Consider the following 10,121-nt stretch of genomic DNA (forward strand, 5'->3'; position numbering starts at 1 on the left):
TTTTTTCGTTCGACTCGATTTCCAAACCGACAGGATGTCCATTCACGAAATAATTGAAAGGCGGCGGATGTCGATGAATAACGCGCGGCCGACACGCGTATCGTCGACATGCGAGTGCATTCGACATTGAGAGAGCTCGAAGGAAACGTATCGAGAAAGTTACCTACGGACGCTTATGGTTATCTCCGCACCACTGCACGCTGCGTATCCCGCCGCGACATCATCTCGATATCTGCACGCGCGTGTCTTTTTTTTTTATTCGCTTCGAATAGTTCTGTTTTTTTTCTTTTTTTTTTTTTTTTATTTCTCGAGACACCTGGCGTTGTTTGTCTCGAGCGGACGCGACTCACTTTGCATGCACGGACGCAAATTGCAACCAGGACGAGCACGTGGCTGCGTTTTATGCGCGAATACACATGGTGTCCATAAAGTCTCTTTACAATTTGGAAAATTTATTACAAAGGCAAATGAAGAGACAGACAAGTGGAAATTATTACAAAATGAGGCATACACTCTCGTCCATAAGTCACTGGACACTTGCTTATTTTGATCTAAACAGTTACTCGAACACAAATGTACTTTTCCGGATTAATTTTATTATACAATCTTGTTACATGTACTCTGTTTACTCTATTTTATAATAATACTTGAAAATAAAACTGATATTTAACGTATATGGTCTGAATAAATATTTCAAAGTGTATCAGAAATATGTATATATATTTAAAAAATCGAATCGATGTATTTTGGGATGAAGCCTTCAGAAATGTGTCCAAAATAAAAAAAAAAGACTTATGGAAGAAATTAGAAGAAGCGTGGAAAGAAATTCATTCCCGAAATATTATTAAAATTAAACGAAAGTGTGCCACGGTTATTTCTGGCCTTCATATTTGCACAAAGATATAAGATATATTATATAGAATTTGGTAAGATTTTTGACATATAAAATATGACATGAATATAGAATATGACATATGTCAAAAATCTTACCAACTTCCATTGAATTTTAACAATATTTCGAAATGAATTTCTTTCCACGCTTCTTCTAATTTCTTCCATAAGTCTTTCTTTTTTTTTTTTTTTTTCTGATTTTGGACACATTTCTGAAGTCTTCTGTCCAATTCATCCTAAAATACATTGATTCGATTTTTTAAATATATATACATATTTCTAATACACTTTGAAATATTTATTCAGACCATATACGTTAAATATCAGTTTTGTTTTCAAGTATTATTATAAAATAGAGTAAATAGAGTACACACAACAAGATTGTATAATAAAATTAATCCGGAAAAGTATATGTGGTCTGTTTAGATCAAAATAAGCAAGTGTCTGGTGACTTATGGACGGGAATATACATATTTAAGTTTTTTTTTTTTTCTTGCCTTATTTAATACACCTCTATATGGACACCATTAGTTGCACATCAAAACGGAGATATTTGACAGTTAATATGAGTACTTGAACCTAATTATTGTACGTATCTAAATGCATTGGCACGCCAATAATTTTTGTAACATCGAAAAACTCAAAAACAAAACCTTACTAATAAAATCCAGGAACACAATCATAAACAGGGTGTCCATAATGTCTCTTTACAATTTCAAAAATTTATTACAATGGCAAATGAAAAGACAGATAAGTGAGAATTATTACAAAATGAGACGTGTATATTTAAGTTTTTCTTTACTTCATTCAATACACCTCTATATCGACACCACTAGTTGCACGAAGCACATCAAGACGATACTCGATTTCTTACAAGATCGATGTTTTCGTCCACTCCTCCCTTTATCGAACACTGTCCCTGTCTCCATAAATATCTTGTGCCATGCACGAATTGATGCACGTGACGGTGGATCTCTTCCATACTTAGTTCTGAAGTTTCGCTGAGTCTGCAGATCCGACTTGGTTTCAATAAACCATAATACACACTCTGCCTTCTCTTGAAGAGTAGCCATTTTGTAAGGGATTTAATTAACAGTATCTTATTCATCAATAGGTTACCTGAAATGCAATATGATGAAAACCTTGGTAACCACTGAGTACATGGAACAAATCTGATGATGATATCTCATCGATTGCCTTTGTAATAAATTTTTGAAATTGTAAAGTGACTTTATGGACACCCTGTACATACAAACGAACATGGAGAATCCACTTTGGTCGTAAGAAACTGCAGGCAGCGAGATATTTCTCGATTCTCTGAAGAGAATTTTTCGTAACTCGTGACGGAATAAACGATCGAAGGTCGACGCGTAGGTACACGTTTCCTTGACACCTCGCCGATTTCCACTGATCGTGTTCCAATATCGAGAACTCATTCCTATATTTTCTTGGATCGGCAGGTCGGTGACGGTGGTATTATAGTGTTGGACGCCACATTGGACGCGTCGACGACCGACGATGCCGAATGGGAGCTGGCTGGTGGTCCACCCTCGCCCTGCGACGTGTCCTTCTTCAACGATAACGTTCTCATCAACGGGCGCAGCAATCTGTCAAGGACGCCGCGAAACCACAAGGTAAGCTAAAAATATAATTTAATCCACTATAATTTATTAATTTATTTAAAGAAAGCTAGATATTAATAAATACGACAAACATTTAATTTCTAAATATATATTTGTTTTTTTTTTTTTTTTTTTACAAAAATTTAGATCGTTTACTTTCGAAATAATTAAAATTACAAAAATAAATTAATTAACCTTGATACAAAAATGTACAAAATAAATTTTACTTATTTATTTTTTAATAATTCATTTTCATTAAACTATTAATAATATTATTAAGTTTTTATTATAATTAAAATATATTTTTATTATAAAACTTTATTTAATTATATTTAATTATATTTGTTTTTTAATAATTCATTTTCATTAAACTATTAATAATATTATTAAGTTTTTGTTATTGCTAAAATATATTTTTATTATAAAACTTTATTTAATTATATTAATTTAAAATTATTTATATTAAAATTATTTATATATATATATAAATAAATTTATATTAACTTTCTGATACGAAATAGCTTGGTTGTGACGTATATACTCGTTTGAATGATTGGACTGATATTTATATAAAATATTAAAAATATTAAAAATTCTTTATAATACTTGCGTAGAATTCCATATTTTTCACGTAAAAATCAGTCTAATAGTAATCTCGACATTGAAAAGCCAACATTATAAAAAGATGTACTATAAGAGTAAAAATAGAGCGTTATCTGACAATAAGCGATAAGTTATGATTAAGTTTAAAAATTTTACAAAAGCTTAATAAACATGGATGCATTAATAGGTGACGACTTTATTCGATATATCCTATTACTTTCTTTTTTTTTTTTTTTTTTTTTCTCGAAAAATAAATTAATGTAAGATAAAGTTAACATTTCGCGATTGAGCAGAAAACGTGTTATCTAATCTAATCGGGTGTAGCCTTATGGCCGAGTTTAAACAAGAAAGCAAGCGACGTAATACTGTAACCAAGGCCCTTGAGTCGCCGTGGGAATATGCTTTCCCCCTTTCAGAGATTGTAAAATATTCAAGGGCAAGCTGCATCGAGCCTTTCAGCCTTTCCTCCCTTCGGTTGGTCACTCCTTCGCTCCTTTATTACCAGTTTTTTCAGCTCGAATTTTCGTCGCATTTTTGCCCCTGCTTTTGAAGAGGTTAGGGTTCGAAATTAGGGGAGGGTCGTGCAGTACCGAATACCCTGTGATTTTTTCATTATAACTTGGTCAGTTCTTGATGAAAGGAAGAAATTTGCAGTAAAAATGATGGGTAATAAGAGAGTGCAAACCGTTTTCCTTACAAATTTTATTATAGGGACTAATAGTTAATAATCAAAAGTTGTATACCGGACGCTGTATTTAAACAGTAGATTTAAAATTTTATATAATTAATAATGTTAATAAAGAAATATTTAAATGAAAGGAAATTTTTATTTAAATATATTTATAAATATTACAAATATAAGACAATTGATTTCTTTTCCCTGTCGTATAATCATTCTCTCTTCGAGCAGTATTTTCAAAGGCTCTTTCATGTTATCCTGCGTCCATTTTTCTTTTCTCTCTTTAACTTCAGACAATTTTCTATATCAAAACAACCGAGAAGAAAATCTAATATCCGAAAAATATTTTTTTAAACTTGTCCTGTAAGATGTACTGCACGACAGGCACGTAGAAAAAAGACTTGGATTCGATACGTAATGTACAAAGTAAATCGCAGCAAAACTGAGGCATTTATGTGTAGAAATAATGTAATATAACAAAATTATTTACTTATCTGAAAATCGAGAAATCCATTATGAAAAATAGTAGCGTATATGTATGTCTTATATCTCTGATAATATTGAAAAAAAAAACAATTTCTATTAATTTGTTTTTCCATTAGTAATACAGATAACTAATGCTAAGAACGAAAAATAAATAAATAAATAAAAATAAAATAAATATTGAAACATTAACTGAACGATGTTTTTTAAAGTACAAAATCACGTTACAGTATGGTAGTACGAAATAATACAAATATTTCAACAAATATTTCAACAATCGCGTAAAATAGTAAGTGAAGTCTACAAATTATGAACATATGAAAATCGTAACAGTACAATAGTCACGAAAATACATATATCTTGGATGTCGAATCAAAAATGAAGACAAATCGTGGTGTCTGTCTCTCCTTTTTCTCCCGTTTGAAATTCATAGGACAGAGCATCGTTGTAAATTAAATCTGATAAAAGGCGTAAGGCATTGTGTACTGACACTCTGCTTACACGTTAGACCATTCATCACCGTGATAGCTTATCTTTCTACGCATACATGAATTTGCGAAGTATCGTCGATGTCACTACGCTATTTGATTTTATACAATTTAGAATTTACACGCTGTATTTTCAAATGTTTCCCTTTATCGCGTCGCTGTTTCAGTCATCGTAGCTATCAAGCGATGCGACAAGGTATTAAAATTCTTTTCCGAGATGCTTCGAATTTTTATGCTCGCAAAGGTTCAACGAACCGCTCGCCGCGGCGAAAACTCGCCGATTTAATGAGTGTCGATGGAACGAGTAATCCCGATGCTTAGAGGCTCATTCTACCATAACTCGAAAGCAGATTAAACGATACTCTCCTTTCGAACTATGGATAATCGTTCTAAATAATTAATGTGCTATAACATGGTACAGGCGCGTCATTAATTTTCACGGCCCAACTTCTTCCACCGAGCTGCCATTAAAGATGAAATTGCTCTTGTACAGTTTCGATTCGTTTTTAATTTACTATACGTATCTCATGAATTTCGACATCACATGGTGCATCATAGAATTTCGCAAGCTTCCAGAAACAGTCCTCCTCCTGGTCGTTTCCTCTTACAATGCGGAACATATGTTTCTAAAACAGGTCCTCTAAAAATAAATCCAAAATAGTAAAATTCATTATACCGAAGGTACTACAACCGAGGAGGAAAAATAAGTTGAAAATGAAGAATAAAATTTTTACACTTAAAAGCGTCATTTTCGAGGAAATTAAGTTTGAAAATTTACTAACAATAAGTATACTTGAATTTCGTTAGAACAAAGAATGAATTTGACTCGATTTGAAATCAAAGATTTGACTTATATAATAGCATATTTATTTTTCTACGTATACAGAAATAAATTTTTATTAATTTTTATCAATTGAATTTATATTTAATTGGAGAAATATTCATATGGATGTTTACAAATATTATTACAGTAGAACTCTATTAAAGCTTTTTTTTTCTTTTGCAAGTGATATAAAATCTATTTCTTCATACATTATTCATACATTTAAGAGTTAAAATAATGAATTAACTAAAAAATACTGGTAAACATTAATAAATCCGAGTGATGTTTTGGGAATTATTAACATGTTAAATTTCATTATGAAAAAATAAAATTTAAAAAATAAAAAAATATTAATATTATTTAGAATATTAATATTTATTAATATTAATTAATATTGATATTAATATTAACTAATATTAATATTAATATCTACTAATATTAATTAATATTAATATTTATATTATATTTATATGACTCTAAAGATTAATGCGGGAACTTGAAGAAAAAGCAGGAAAGCAAAGGTTAAAGAAAACAAATAAGAAGACGAATACTTTAAAATTCACTTCCATCTCCACATCAATACTTCAAAATTCAAGAAAACGAATACTTCGAAATTCACTTCCATCTCGTTGCTAGTCCCGGTAATTATTATCGTATTCAAAGATCGGAACCGCATCGACGAACGACTTTCTCACAGGCTCGAGCATAACATTGGATTCCTGCAACGATCCGTAGTCTTACCTTACCTGTTACCACTTTTGATTCGTAAAGTAAAAGTAGCCGACGCGCAAACCGGCAACGATTTTCAAGCAGCAACTCGTCAGAGAAGTTTAATCTATCGTTATTTACCATCGTGCAAAATGCACGAATTCCGTTATATACTCGTTGCGAAATGGACGAACGATGAATGAACGAGAAACGTGAAATGCGTGAAAAGAACTCAAAACGTGAAATCTGCAGGACGAGCAACATTTCCTCTCGTTGAATTTTCCAGTAAAATTACGAAAAAGCAATGGACCATGATCTCGTGAAAATTGCACGTTATTCAACCAAGCTTCCAACGACGCATTGGCCATCGAGTCATCGCCGAGTAATTCGATTTCGCGAAGCTTCGCTCGGGTTTGTTGTTCCTCGCGGAACGTTAACGGTGCATAGGCGTAGTAACTTCTAATAACGAGTTACGTAACGAGCGACATAAAAAAAAAAAAAAAAATCAAAACCGGTAAAAGGGGAGATTTGCATATTCGAAAGTTCTGCCGGCGAGTGATGGCAGGGACGCGCGCGGTATCCTGGGGAATTTTGTCTAGAGAACGGCGCGGAATGTTTCATTGCAGGAGCGATCGAAACCTTAACCTCTTGCGTTGAAACGACGTGCGCAAATGGTGTTAACCTCTTCCGCTGGAATGACGTGTCACGCACGTCGACAATTTTTTATCCCAAATTGCAACATTTTCTCAGATTGCGTATCGCACTCGGCGCGCCCAACTTGCTCCCGCACATTTTTAGAGCAACAGAGAAATTTTGTATAATGCACTTCTTTAATTCACATTGATAAAATATTCTTAAATATTACTATATATTTTTTAATATTCAAGAATCTATTTATTATGTATTTTAGATTTTTCACATTGATAAAATATTCTTAAATATTACTTGAATTCACATTGATAAAATATTCTTAAATATTATTATATATTTTTTAATATTCATGAATCTATTTATTATGTATTTTAGATTTTAACTATTTATTATTTATTTTATATTTATATTAACACATTGAGGACGGCTCTGATAAATATATAGCCTGTATTTTCTCGTATCTTTTGAATTATTTAATATATGATTGAAAGGATTCGAGAGAATGTATAGCATTTAACAAGTGTATTATTTTATTAATAATTAAAATTAATTATTAATTATTATTTATTTAATAATTAAAATTAATTATTAATTATTATTTAATTAATAATTAAAATTAATTATTTTTTTTTAGAGGTATTTTCTTAAATAAAATAAAAATACCTCTAGTAACGTTTCTTGGTGTGGTATGTTAGGAAACAATTTCCCTACTTCTCGAAAAATTATATAACATTGTAATACATAATTATATATAACATATATAAATTATATATAATTTATATTATTAATATTTAGTATAATAATAATATATTATAATAATATAAATTATATATAACGTTACACGAGAATTCTCGTCTCCCGGCAATTGAAAACTGAAAGACGCGAATTCGTAATGTGTTAAGTGTATTTAAATGTAACCCGGGCAAAACAAATGATAAGTTTATTACTTCTCAGTAATTTCTATCCAATGATATACCGATGAATTCAAAAAGAAGACGAATTATTGTATACGGTTTGGTCACTCGTTATGGTCCGTGCTACCAGTTACTAGCGCAAGAGGTACGACTGAAAGCGTCGCCTCGTCACGTTTATTGTCCAGCGATCGATTTTTCGGATCGTGTCCGAAGAAAACCGATATCTTCTGCATCGTATCTTCTTTCTCAGACTTTATTCCAACGTGCACACCGAGCGGATCGATAGGAATCGTGGACGGATTATCATACTACGTGGAATTTCATCGCGAACCGAGTTTATTGGCGAATAACTCTTTTTCGGTTGAAAAATGCGGACATCGTCCAAGCTGGTTGGTTAATAGCTACCTCGAAGGATTTCGCCAAGTCCGTAAAGACGGTTTATTAGACCCGCGCGAAATTGATTAGCACAGATAAAGGAGTAGTCGTACGAAATGATGGCGAATCGCACAATATGTACACGCCGCTCGTCGACGGTTTCACAGTTAGCACAGTTCGAATAGCATTACCTTAAAACGGCTTTGGCCGAAAGCAAAGCCGCGTATACCTGCCCATAAAAGAGTAAGTATCGCGTAAAGTTTATCTCGGCGACGCGAAAGCATTTCCGCACGCGTGTTAGCTTAGAAATCGCGGAGAGAAACGCGCGCCGCGACTGCTTCCACGCTGTATTTTAATTTTATTAGACGCAGAGGAATTCAAAAAACGGTGAAAAATTAAGCGGCCGGAATGGTGGCTAGTGCGAGATGGCGAGTTGCACAATCCTGTTTGCGTCTTGTGTTCAAAGAAAGAAAAAAAAAAGTTCTGAAAATTGCCCGGTAGGTATTTCATTGCTTAACTACTTAACTCGTTCCAATCTTCTTGCGCGAATTCTCGGATTTAACGCTCGTCGTTTCGTCATTGGAACCTGATGCGTATAGTCAAACGTGTTCATGATTTTCTTTTTTTTTTTCAAAACATTTTTAAGACCACACGTACGATCGACAGAAGGAAGATTACTTGGACGAGCTGCGTCAAAGCAGAGGAGAAAATTACTTGATTTTCCGATTCGATGCGCTGTGAAAAAGCACGCGAAAGGAAGAACTTTCGAGCGCGAAATTGTCCTCGTCTGACGAACAGCGGCGGCGGTCGCAGCACGCTGCTGCAGATAATTTGTTCTTTACGATCCACTTTGCCCCCGGTTGCGTGTCGTACAGTTTCACTTCGCGGACAATCGGTTTCATTGCCGATATCAGCCGCGCACGGAGTCGTTCGGCGATAAACCACGCGCGGCATGCACTATGACGCGTGTTGCTCGATAGGGAAATAGATGAAACAAAGAGAAGTGCTCGTGTGAAATTCGCTGACCCTGTTCCCCGTGAAATATTTCACCATTGCTGGAAATTTCTCTCCTGAAATCGAAGTCGCACGAACAATAACGCAACCGCGTGGCGGCAGAGTACGAAGAGTTGTTCCACTGTTAGAGTAATACAGCGATACCAGAAGTATGTGATGAGATCTGTAAAATTCGACGTGCGTCGGTGACATTAGCTGTGAAATCAAGACTAAGATAAAATCCTTGAATAGTTATTTAACGTATGTACATTAGCGAGAAAACGGGATCCCGAATTTAAATGTCAAGACTCTATTGGAATGTGTATGGAAGATTGATAAAAGTAAGAAAAAGAATTCTTTAAAGATTTGCTCGTTTTTGTTCCATTTTAGAGAAAATCACGGAAGAAGAAAGAAAAAGGTTTCATTTTCACTGATTGCGGACCATGACGAGTGACCAAACCGTATACAATAATTCGTCGCTTTCTTTTTCTGAACTCGTCGGTATGATATCACTGGATAGAAATTATTGAGAAGTAATAAATTTATTATTTGTTTTGCCTACTTAATCATACTTAAATATTACAATTTTGGAACAAAAAAATTCTCGACGTGCGTGGCATTCCAGCGCAAGAGATTAAAGATTATCAAGTGTTAAGAACACCTGATGTCAGGACCACTGGATGTGATCTTGCTTATGTCACTTGGTATCGAAGGACTACCCACTGATGTCGGAAATGAATAACTCCGATTTGAATTAATACTGACTTTGTTACACGTTAGATCTGGTACCTTCCGTTCGATTCAGACAGTTAATTCTGTACCGATGACCGAGTTCGATTGAGTGACTCAACTTGTCTACAGAATTACTGAGTTGCTTGACTATACTTGGCC

The 10,121-nt window shown here is 33.7% G+C and overlaps 1 protein-coding gene across 1 annotated transcript in view; it reads left to right on the plus strand.

The window, feature by feature from the left end:
• Positions 1 to 10,121, plus strand: part of LOC122529704 — a 34,288-nt gene that overhangs the window by 10,833 nt on the left and 13,334 nt on the right. Inside the window, exon 2 of the mRNA XM_043656083.1 lies at positions 2,352 to 2,525. The gene's annotated coding sequence lies outside the window, so the exon portion shown is untranslated. The remainder of the gene's footprint in view (positions 1 to 2,351; positions 2,526 to 10,121) is intronic.

The sequence above is a fragment of the Frieseomelitta varia genome, unplaced genomic scaffold, assembly GCF_011392965.1.
Source record: "Frieseomelitta varia isolate USP_RPSP 00005682 unplaced genomic scaffold, Fvar_1.2 scaffold_302, whole genome shotgun sequence".
Taxonomy (NCBI): domain Eukaryota; kingdom Metazoa; phylum Arthropoda; class Insecta; order Hymenoptera; family Apidae; genus Frieseomelitta; species Frieseomelitta varia.